The sequence below is a fragment of the Lepus europaeus genome, chromosome 1 (assembly GCF_033115175.1).
Source record: "Lepus europaeus isolate LE1 chromosome 1, mLepTim1.pri, whole genome shotgun sequence".
NCBI lineage: Eukaryota > Metazoa > Chordata > Mammalia > Lagomorpha > Leporidae > Lepus > Lepus europaeus.
The window spans coordinates 173,032,055-173,042,094 of NC_084827.1; positions in this window are offsets into that span (position 1 = coordinate 173,032,055).

A 10,040-nucleotide genomic window follows, 5' to 3' on the forward strand; every position below is an offset into this window, starting at 1 on the left:
AGGCAGAGTTAGACAGTGAGAGAGAGAGAGACAGAGAGAAAAGTCTTCCTTCTGTTGATTCACCCCCCCCCCCAAAATGGCCACTATGGCAGGTGTGCTGTGCCAATCCGAAGCCAGGAGCCAGGTGCTTCCTCCTGGTCTCCCATGCGGGTGCAGGGGCCAAGCACTTGGGCCATCCTCCACTGTACTCCCGGGCCACAGCAGAGAGCTGGCCTAGAAGAGGGGCAACTGGGACAGAATCCGGCGCCCCAACCAGGACTACTAGAACCCAGGGTGCTGGCGCCACAGGTGGAAGATTAGCCAAGTGAGCCGTAGCACTGGCCTCACTCCTGTAATTTAACAAACAAAAAGTAATCAGCATATGAAAGAGTTATCCAGTTATCCGTACTCTCATGTTTATTGCAACTCTATTCTCAGTAGCTAAGATATGGCATCAACCTAGATGTCCATCAACTGATGATTAGATAAAGAAATTATGTTGTGTGTATGTATATATATGCACATGTATATATAGTATAGATACTACTATATATATATATATATATATATATATATACACTCTATATATATAGTAGGGATACTACTAGGCTATAAAAAATGAAGCCATGTTTTTTGCAAGAAAATGGATGAAACTGGAAACCATTATACTTAGTGAAATAAGCCAGTATCCAAAAGACAAATATCATATGTTTTCTCTGATCTGTGGTAACTAATAAAATACCAAGAATGTCATGTATAGGAGTAAAATTGACATTTTGAGATTCAGTGATTGTTCACAGTCCTTGTCTCTATTATGGTTTTTTCTTCCTACTACTTGTTGAACTGTTTACTTATTGTAGGGTTAATATTATGTGTTTAAAAACAAAACAGGACTGGTGCTGTGGTGTAGTGGGTAAAGCCGCCACCTATAGTGCTGGCATCCCATATGGGGACTGGTTCAAGTCCTGGCTGCTCCACTCCCTATCTGGCTCTCTGCTATGGCCTGGAAAAGCAGAAGATGGTTAAACTCCTTGGGCCCCTGTACCCATGTAGGAGACCTGGAAGAAGATCCTGGCTCCTGGCTTCAGATCGGCTCAGCTCTAGTCATTGTGGCCATCTGTGGAGTGTACCAGTGGATGGAAGACCTCTCTCTTTCTGTCTCTCTCTCACTGCCTCTTCCTCTCTGTAACTCTGCCTTTCAGATAAATAAATAAATCTTTTTATAAAAAAGATCCAAATTAGATCATTGTAAAAAATTAAGAGAAGGAAATAGCGAGGAAGGAGGAAGATGTGTGAGAGCTTGGGCATGAGGATGGGTAAGGTGGGAAGTATCACTACATTCCTAAATCTGTATATATGGACACATGAAATTTGTTTACCTTAAATGAACTAAAATAAGAAGGAGAAAAAGGGGATAATAGAAAACGTACATGACCTATTTTCATTGGAATTTTCAAGTCAACATTTTATTATCAAAGACCCTCCCAATGAAGAAAATCCCAGGACCGATGGATTCATTGCTGAATTCTACCAGACATTTAAAGAACTAACTCCAATTCTTCTCAAACTATTCAGAACAATCAAAAAAAGAGGGAATCCTCCCAAATTCTTTTTATGAAGCCAGCATAACCTTAATTCCTAAACCTGAAAAAATGCAGCAGAGATAGAGAATTACAGACCAATTTCCCTTGTGAACAAAGATGCAAAAATCCTCAATAAAATTCTGGCCAATAGAATGCAACAACACATCAGAAAGATCTTCCACCCAGACCAAATGGGATTTATCCCTGAAATACAGGGATCGTTCAATATTTGCAAATTAATCAACGTGATACACCACATTAACAAATTGCAGAAGAAAAACCATACGATTATCTCAATAGATGCAGAGAAAGCATTTGGTAAAATACAACACCCTTTCATGATGAAAACTCTAAGCAAATTGGGTATAAAAGGAACATTCCTAAACACAATCAAGGCAATTTATGACAAACCCACAGCCAACATCCTATTGAATGGGGAAAAGTTGGAAGCATTCCCACTGAGAACTGGTACCAGACTGGGATGACCACTCCCAGCATTGCTATTCAATATAGTACTGGAAGTTTTGGCTAGAAAAAGAAACTAAAGGGATACAAATTGGGAAGGAAGAACTCAAACTATCCATCTTTGCAGATGAAATTATTCTTTAGGGGTTCCAAACAACTCCACTAAGAGACTATTGGAACTCATAGAAGAGTTTGGCAAAGTAGCAGGATATAAAATCAATGCACAAAAATTAACAGCCTTTGTATACACAGGCAATGCCATGGCTGAGAAAGAACTTCTAAGCTCAATCCTATTCACAATAGACACAAAAACAATCAAATATCTTGGAATAAACTTAACCAAGGATATCAAAGATTTCTACAATGAGAACACAAAACTTTAAAAAAAGAAATAAAAGATACCAAAAAATGGAAAAATCTTCCATGCTCATGGACTGGAAGAATCAATATCATCAAAATGTCCTTTCTTTCAAAAGCAATTTATAGATTCAATGCAATACCAATCAAGATACCAAAGACATTCTTCTCAGATCTGGAAAAAAATGATGCTAAAATTCATACGGAGGCACAGAAAACCTCGAATAGCTAAAGCAATCTTGTACAACAAAAACAAAGCTGGAGGCATCACAATACCAGATTTCAGGACATACTACAGGGCAGTTGTTATCAAAACAGCATGGTATTGGTACAGAAACAGATGGATAGACCAATGGGAGAAAATAGAAACACTAGAAATCAACCCAAACATCTACAGCCAACTTAAATTTGATCAAGGATCTAAAACCAATTCCTGGAGTAAGGACAGTCTATTCAACAAATGGTACTGGGAAAACTGGATTTCCACATGCAGAAGCATGACGCAAGACTCTTACCTTACACAAAATTCCACTCAACATGGATTAAAGATCTAAATCTATGGCCCGACACTATCAAATTATTAGAGAACATTGGAGAAACTCTGCAAATTATAGGTACCGGCAAAGACTTCTTGGAAAAGACCTCAGAAGCACAGGCAGTCAAAGCCAAAATTAACAACTGGGATAACATCAAATTGAGAAGTTTCTTTACTGCAAAAGAAATTGTCAGGAAAGTGAAGAGGCAACTGACAGAAAGGGAGAAATTATTTGCAAACTATGAAACCAATAAAGGATTAATAACCAGAATCTACAAAGAGATCAAGAAACTCCACAACAACAAAACAAACAACCCACTTAGGAGATGGGCCAAGGACCTAAACAGACATTTTTCAAAAGAGGAAATCCAAATGGCCAACAGACACATGAAAAAATGTTCAGGATCACTAGCCATCAGGGAAATGCAAATCAAAACCACAATGAGTTTTCACCTCACCCCAGTTAGAATGGCTTACATATAGAAATCAACTAACAACAGATGCTGGTGAGGATGTGGGGAAAAAGCACACTAATCCACTGTTGGTAGGAATGCAAACTGGTAAAGCCACGATGGAAGACAGTTTAGAGATACCTCAGAAATCTGAATATAGCCTTAACACACGACCCAGCCATCCCACTCCTCAGAATTTACTCAAGGGGCTGGTGCCGCGGCTCAATAGGCTAATCCTCCGCCTGTGGCGCTGGCACACCGTGTTCTAATTCCGGTTGGGGCGCCTGATTCTGTCCTGGTTGCTCCTCTTCCTGTCCAGCTCTCTGCTATGGCCTGGAAATGCAGTGGATGGCCCAAGTCCTTGGGCCCTGCACCCGCATGGGAGACCAGGAGTAGCACCTGGCTCTGGCTTTGGATCAGCGCTGTGTGCTGACCTCAGCGCGCTGGCAGCAGCAGCCATTGGGGGGTGAACCAACGGAAAAGGAAGACCTTTATCTCTGTCTCTCTCTCACTGTCCACTCTGTCTGTTAAAAAAAAAAGAATTTACTCAAGGAAAATTAAATTGGCAAATAAAAGAGCTTTCTGCACCTCAATGTTTATTGCAGTTCAATTCACAATAACTAAGACCTGGAATCAACCTAAATGCCCATCAACAGGAGACTGGATAAAGAAATTATGGGATATAGAATACTGCACAGCAGTTAAAAAAAATGAAATCCAGTCATTTGCAAAAAAAAAAAAATGGAGGAATCTGGAAAATATCATGCTGAGTGAAATAAGCCAGTCACAAAGGGACACATATCATATGTTCTCCTAATCTGTGACAACTAACTGAGCACCTAAAAGGAAACCTGTTGAAGTGAAACTGACACTATGAGAAACAATGTCTTGATCAGCTGTTGTCCTGACTGTAGAGGAACAACTTACTATTTTATTCCTTTTAGTATTTTCTTTTTCTACTTAATACCATTGGTTGAACTCTTTAATTAACACACAATTATTCTTAGGTGTTTATATTTAATTGAAAATTGATCCTTGTTAACAATAAGAGTGGGAATAAGAGAGGAAGGAGATATACAGTTCATCACACACTAACTGATCATAAAGATAAGATTAAGTGTCAAAGGGATCACATAAACAAGACTAGTGTCTGCTAATGATAATTCATAGAATTAAAAAGGAGAGAACGGTCCAATATGGGAAGTGGGATACAAAGCAGACTCATAATGACAAATGCCCTAAAAAGCATTCTGGCCTCTGAATGAGCCCTTCAGGCATTTGGATCTGGCTAAAAAGCCCATGAGAGTATTTCTGGCATGGAAAGCCAAGGCATTGTGGCAAAAATGGCCTAAATGAAAGATCTCTGTGAGTGAGATCCCGGTGGAAAGAAGGGACCACCAAAGAAGGAGGTATGTTTCTCTGAAGGGAGAATTTCCACTTTGACTATGGCCTTGTCTAAATAAGATTGGAGTTGGCAAACTCAAGAGGCTTCCATAGCTTTGGTAGCTCATGAGAAACGCCTTGGGTGATTACTGACGTCATAAATAAGAGTGTCAATTATTAATTCAACAACAGGAGTCACTGTGCACTTGCTCCCCATGTAGGACCTCTCTCCTTAATGTGTTATACTACAAGAATTAAAGCTAATCTTCAAATAGTACTTTATACTTTGTGTGTCTGTGTGGGTGCAAACTGTTGAAATCTTTACTTAGTATAGAGTTGATCTTCTGTATATAAAGATAATTGAAAATGAATCTTAATGAAGAATGGGGTGTGAGAGGGAATAAGAGATGGGTTGGCTTGCAGGTGGGAGGGTGGTTATGAGGGGAAGAACTGGTATAATCCAAAAGTTGTACTTTCGAAACTTATATTTATTAAGTAAAAGTTTTCTTTTAAAAAATTTATTATCAATAATGACAATTATATTATCAATAAAGACAAAACACACAGAAGCAAAAACAAATGAGCACTTGGTCTAATATTTAAGATGATCCCTGAGAGCCAAGAGAGCCAAACGTTTACTTCCTAGTTCAAGGGTGATGACCCGCAAATCATAGGTGTGAGTGAGGCACTGGGTAACTTCTGGAGGTCCAAAGCCTGTGTACTGGGAGCTCTGATGTCTGGGAAAAGAAACAGGTGTCTCATCTCAAGAAGAGAGAGCGCGCGAGAGAATGTAGTTTTCCTCTACCTTTTTGGTTTACTCTAGCTTTCAATGGATTGGGTGATGCCCACCCACATTAATTAGGGCAGGGATTTCTTTATTCAGTTTATTGACTCAAATGCTAATCCTCAGCTTGTATCTACTCCAGGAACTGGAAAGGAGTCATTTTCTGTAGGATCTTATAGGTTATGTTGAGGGCATGGATTCTCGCAGACACTTGAGTAAACAGGAGAGGGAGAAAGCACTGCTAAGGAGGGTACTGAATCTCTTCACTACACAGGGCTGAACATATGTGACAGTCATCTGTTTCTCTCTTGGCAATGACACATGTGGCCCTGAGCAGTGTTGACCAGCTTCCTTTGGGGTACTGCATGCCAAAGAGCTCTGTAACTCACAGGCAGCATCCATGACCAGATTTGGATAAGACAATGCCATTCCTGGGATGTGATTGGTGTGGTGTGGTCACTTCATCATCTCTGTTCACTCTCTATGAGCCTACCCTGAGGGAGGGTTCCTCATTCAGACCTATAATTAGCCAACCTTGGCATTTGTTGCTTTCAGAACAACTTCCTGTTAATTTTCTTTTTCTTTTTTTTTTTATGTGCTGCCTCCTGGAGTCAAATTCTAAAAACAGAAATTAACATCATCTCCCAGTGTGTTCATGATTTGTTCAATCTTCCCATTTTGAAAATTTGGCAGGGGCACACTTCCTTTGCAGTCCGTTGAACAATTCCTTTAGTTTATGATTAATCTCTCATTTTGAACAGGTGAATGGCACATGATTATTGTTTCAGATTATTTAGTGCAACATTTTACACCTTATTAACAATAATTATACATATGGTTGTGCTGCAGTGCAAAATTTGAATACACCTATGTATTGAATGTATGCTGATCAAATCAGGGTAATATAATATTTTAGAAGTTACATATGATATAACATTTAAAAATGCTTCTAAATGCTTTGTGAAAGCAGTCAACTGTAATTTAAAGTACATTTTGTGATGATTCGAAGGGAATCTTTATTATAAATTTAGAGTTTTGGAAAATATTCTTTGGTGTTCTTCCAGATTGATGACTTTTTTAAAAACAGATTTATTTATTTGAAAGGCAGAATTATAAACGAAGAAGGATGTGCTCACACACACACACAGAGAGAGAGAGAGAGAGAGAGAGGAGAGAGAGAGTTTCCATTAGCTTGTTCACTCCTCAAATGATCATAAGGCCAGGGCTGGGCCATAAGGAAGCCAGGAGTCTGGAACTCCAATCTGGACTCCCAAGTGCGTGGCAAGGGGCCATCCTCTAATGCTTTCCCAGGCACATTAGGAAGGAGCTGAATCAGAAGTTACTACTACTACTTAGCTACTAGTTAGCTACTACTACTACTACTTACTACTAGTTAGCTACTGCCCATATGGAATGCTGGTGTTTTAGGCAATGGCTTAACCCACAGATCCACAACTCCAGAGGAAATTTTTAGATGTTACATGTCAGATGTGGCATTTGCCTGGAAGTAGCTTATGGGAATGATCTAGAAGTATTGTCTCTTTCCAGGGGAGTACTCTCTCAAACTGTTAATGCAGCCTTACAAATAGTCATCAACTCCATTTTCCCAGCCTTACTTGCTCTCAATGTCAAATAAGTAACACAGAGTTTTGTTCATCATTCTTTCTGCTTACTTTGGGAGAGCCACATTAGCTGAGAGAATACATGATTGGGTTGATGATATAGGATGATTTATAATTTGCAACTCTGCTTCTTTGACATTTAGTGTTTTCTGCTGTTTTATCTCTCTGGCTTCTTCTTGCCTCCGACTTATGACAACATAAAATATTGCAAAATGAATTAAAAGTGCAGGCTCCGGAGTTACTCTGCCCAAGGTAAACTCCACTCTGGTTGTTTCTGGCTCTGTGACCACAGGTAAGTTCCAAGTCCTTCAATAACGAAGTGATGGGGCCAGTGTGTGGCACAGCAGATTAGGATGCTGCCTGCCATGCTGGAATCCTATATGAGGACTGGTTCGAGTATTGGCTATTCCACTTCTGATCCAGCTCTCAAACAATAATTCTGGGAAGGCATAGGGAGATGGCCCAAGTGTTTGGATCCCCGCAACCCATATAGGTGACCCAGATGAAGCTCCTGGCTCTTGGTTTTAGCTTGGCCAGGCCCTGGCTATTATGGGCATTTGGGGAGTGAACCAGAAGATGAAAGATCTCTCACTCTCTCTCCGTAACTCTGTCTTTCAAATAAATAAATAGATATTTTAAAAATAACGAAGTGAGAAAGTAGTACTTGCTTCACAGTCCTCCTATGTAGGTTGAATAAATCACTACATGAAAAACACTTAAAGTAGTCTCTGGTGCACCAAGTAAGTGCTCAGATAAATGTTGATTATTATCTCTCCTGCCTTGCTAAGGTTCCCTGACAGATCTGAATCTTAATTTCTCTAAGCTAGTTTCCTAGTTTCTACTCAAATTCAATGAACTATATGGACATAAACAAGGAATACAAAGGAAGAAATCATTGATCAAGTGTTGCTAATTAGTGTGAGGGAGAATTGTACAAAGGCTGTGGTACATTTCCAGGGTCATTAACAGTTGACCATACTCAGGATTCTGTCCAGTGCTCCTTAGCGGACCATGTCACTTTCTTCCAGCTGAAAGACTTGCTAGAACCTTTATGCTGAGTCAGCAAATTGTATTCTCTTCCCAAATTGAGTTCACTTAGTTTCAAGTGTTATTTATTCATCAGTCATAGGAGTTCCAATGATGACAGCACTGCCCTTGACATTCTGCAGGATGAGACCCCAGGACTCAGGAAACAATGAGCTTATGTGTCACCAAGGCGTGTGCCTACGCAGGCAGCTGGATGCAGCACGCGGGGGCAGCCAGAGCTAGAGAGAGTTCAGAACATGTCCTGAGGGAATGTATGAGGTTCTTATCTGAGAGAAAAATTATCCAGCCCAGGAGATGGTGGGGGAGAGGAGAAGCTGCCCGAAGTGTGGAACACTTTGTTTCCTTGCACACTTCTGTTTTTTGACCTGTAGGGTGTTCTTTGATCCCTATTCACGCCGTTGTTTGCAGGGGCATTTGTCAATCCGGCAGCTGCAAGAAGCAAGCCTGAATTCTCTCAGTTGCTGAAGTGCAGGCCATAGCTGACTGTATTACTTGCCTCTTGAAACTAAAACTCCAGTGTTTTGATTAACTAATGAATAAGCTCTCAGGAGCCATTTAAAGCGGTACCTTTTGATTTCTTCAAAAAGTTTAAATTTATCCAGAGAAGTGTTTAAAACCATTGAGTTTAGATATGATCTAAATTCACACTTTCCATCACTCTTTAACACTCACCCTGCCTTTTAATTGTTTTCCCAGGATGGTTCATGATGAAAAAGGTACTTTTTTTCCCTTTACTGTGACTCATCAGGTATATCTAGCAATAGAATGGATTTTCTTAGGTCATTTGGAATAGTGCACAGCATGTGCAGTGCTGAATAAGTATTTGTGGAATGAGTAAACATAAATGCCTGAGTGCCAGGCCTTCTGCTGAGTTCATTTTCTTGGCACTCTTCTCTTCTCTGTGAATTGGATACTGAGCTCACCAAGGTCTGCAGTACAATGTCAAGGAATGCTTAGCCAGACATTAACAGGATGTTAAGGGTATATGTTACAGCTACACATTTCTTCATGAAATATCTGTTATAACTGGTAGAATTGTGATTATAATGCAAATTGAAAATATGCCATTGTAAAAATTAAAAGAAAAATAAGAAGGTGGGAGCAAGGGATGAGGAGTATCATTTTGGTCTTAAAACTGTGCATATGGAATACATGAAATTTGTTTCCTTTTTATAAATAAAAAATTTGATAGTAATACATTACATCAGCTTTGAGTGGTTGGTAATTTAATAGTTACCTCTCTGTCCAACAAACTTAAATGGAGAAAGAATAAATCCACATGGCTTCATGGGGAGTTAGCATCAGAATGTCATACCACAGTGATTGAGAGAATGAGAATTTCTTGCCACTTAATGGAAACCTCTTAAGGAAACATTAATGGAGCCCAGTGCTTGGCTGAAAGTGTGAAGTGGTCAATATAAATATTTTATCTTGCCATGGATTAGTCATAACATATATATAAACTAAATTCTGCACTTTCTCTAGATATAGACTTTACTTTAAAAGTGGATATTTATTGGCCAACAGACACATGAAAAAATGTTCAGGATCACTAGCCATCAGGGAAATGCAAATCAAAACCACAATGAGGTTTCACCTCACCCTGGTTAGAATGGCTCACATACAGAAATCAACTAACAACAGATGCTGAGGAGGATGTGGGGAAAAGGGACACTTACCCACTGTTGGTGGGAATGCAAACTGATAAAGCCACTATGGACAACAGTCTGGAGATACCTCAGAAACCTGAATATAGCCCTACCACATGACCTAGCCATCCCACTCCTTGGAATTTATCCAAAGGAAATTAAATTGGCAAATAAAAGAGCTTTC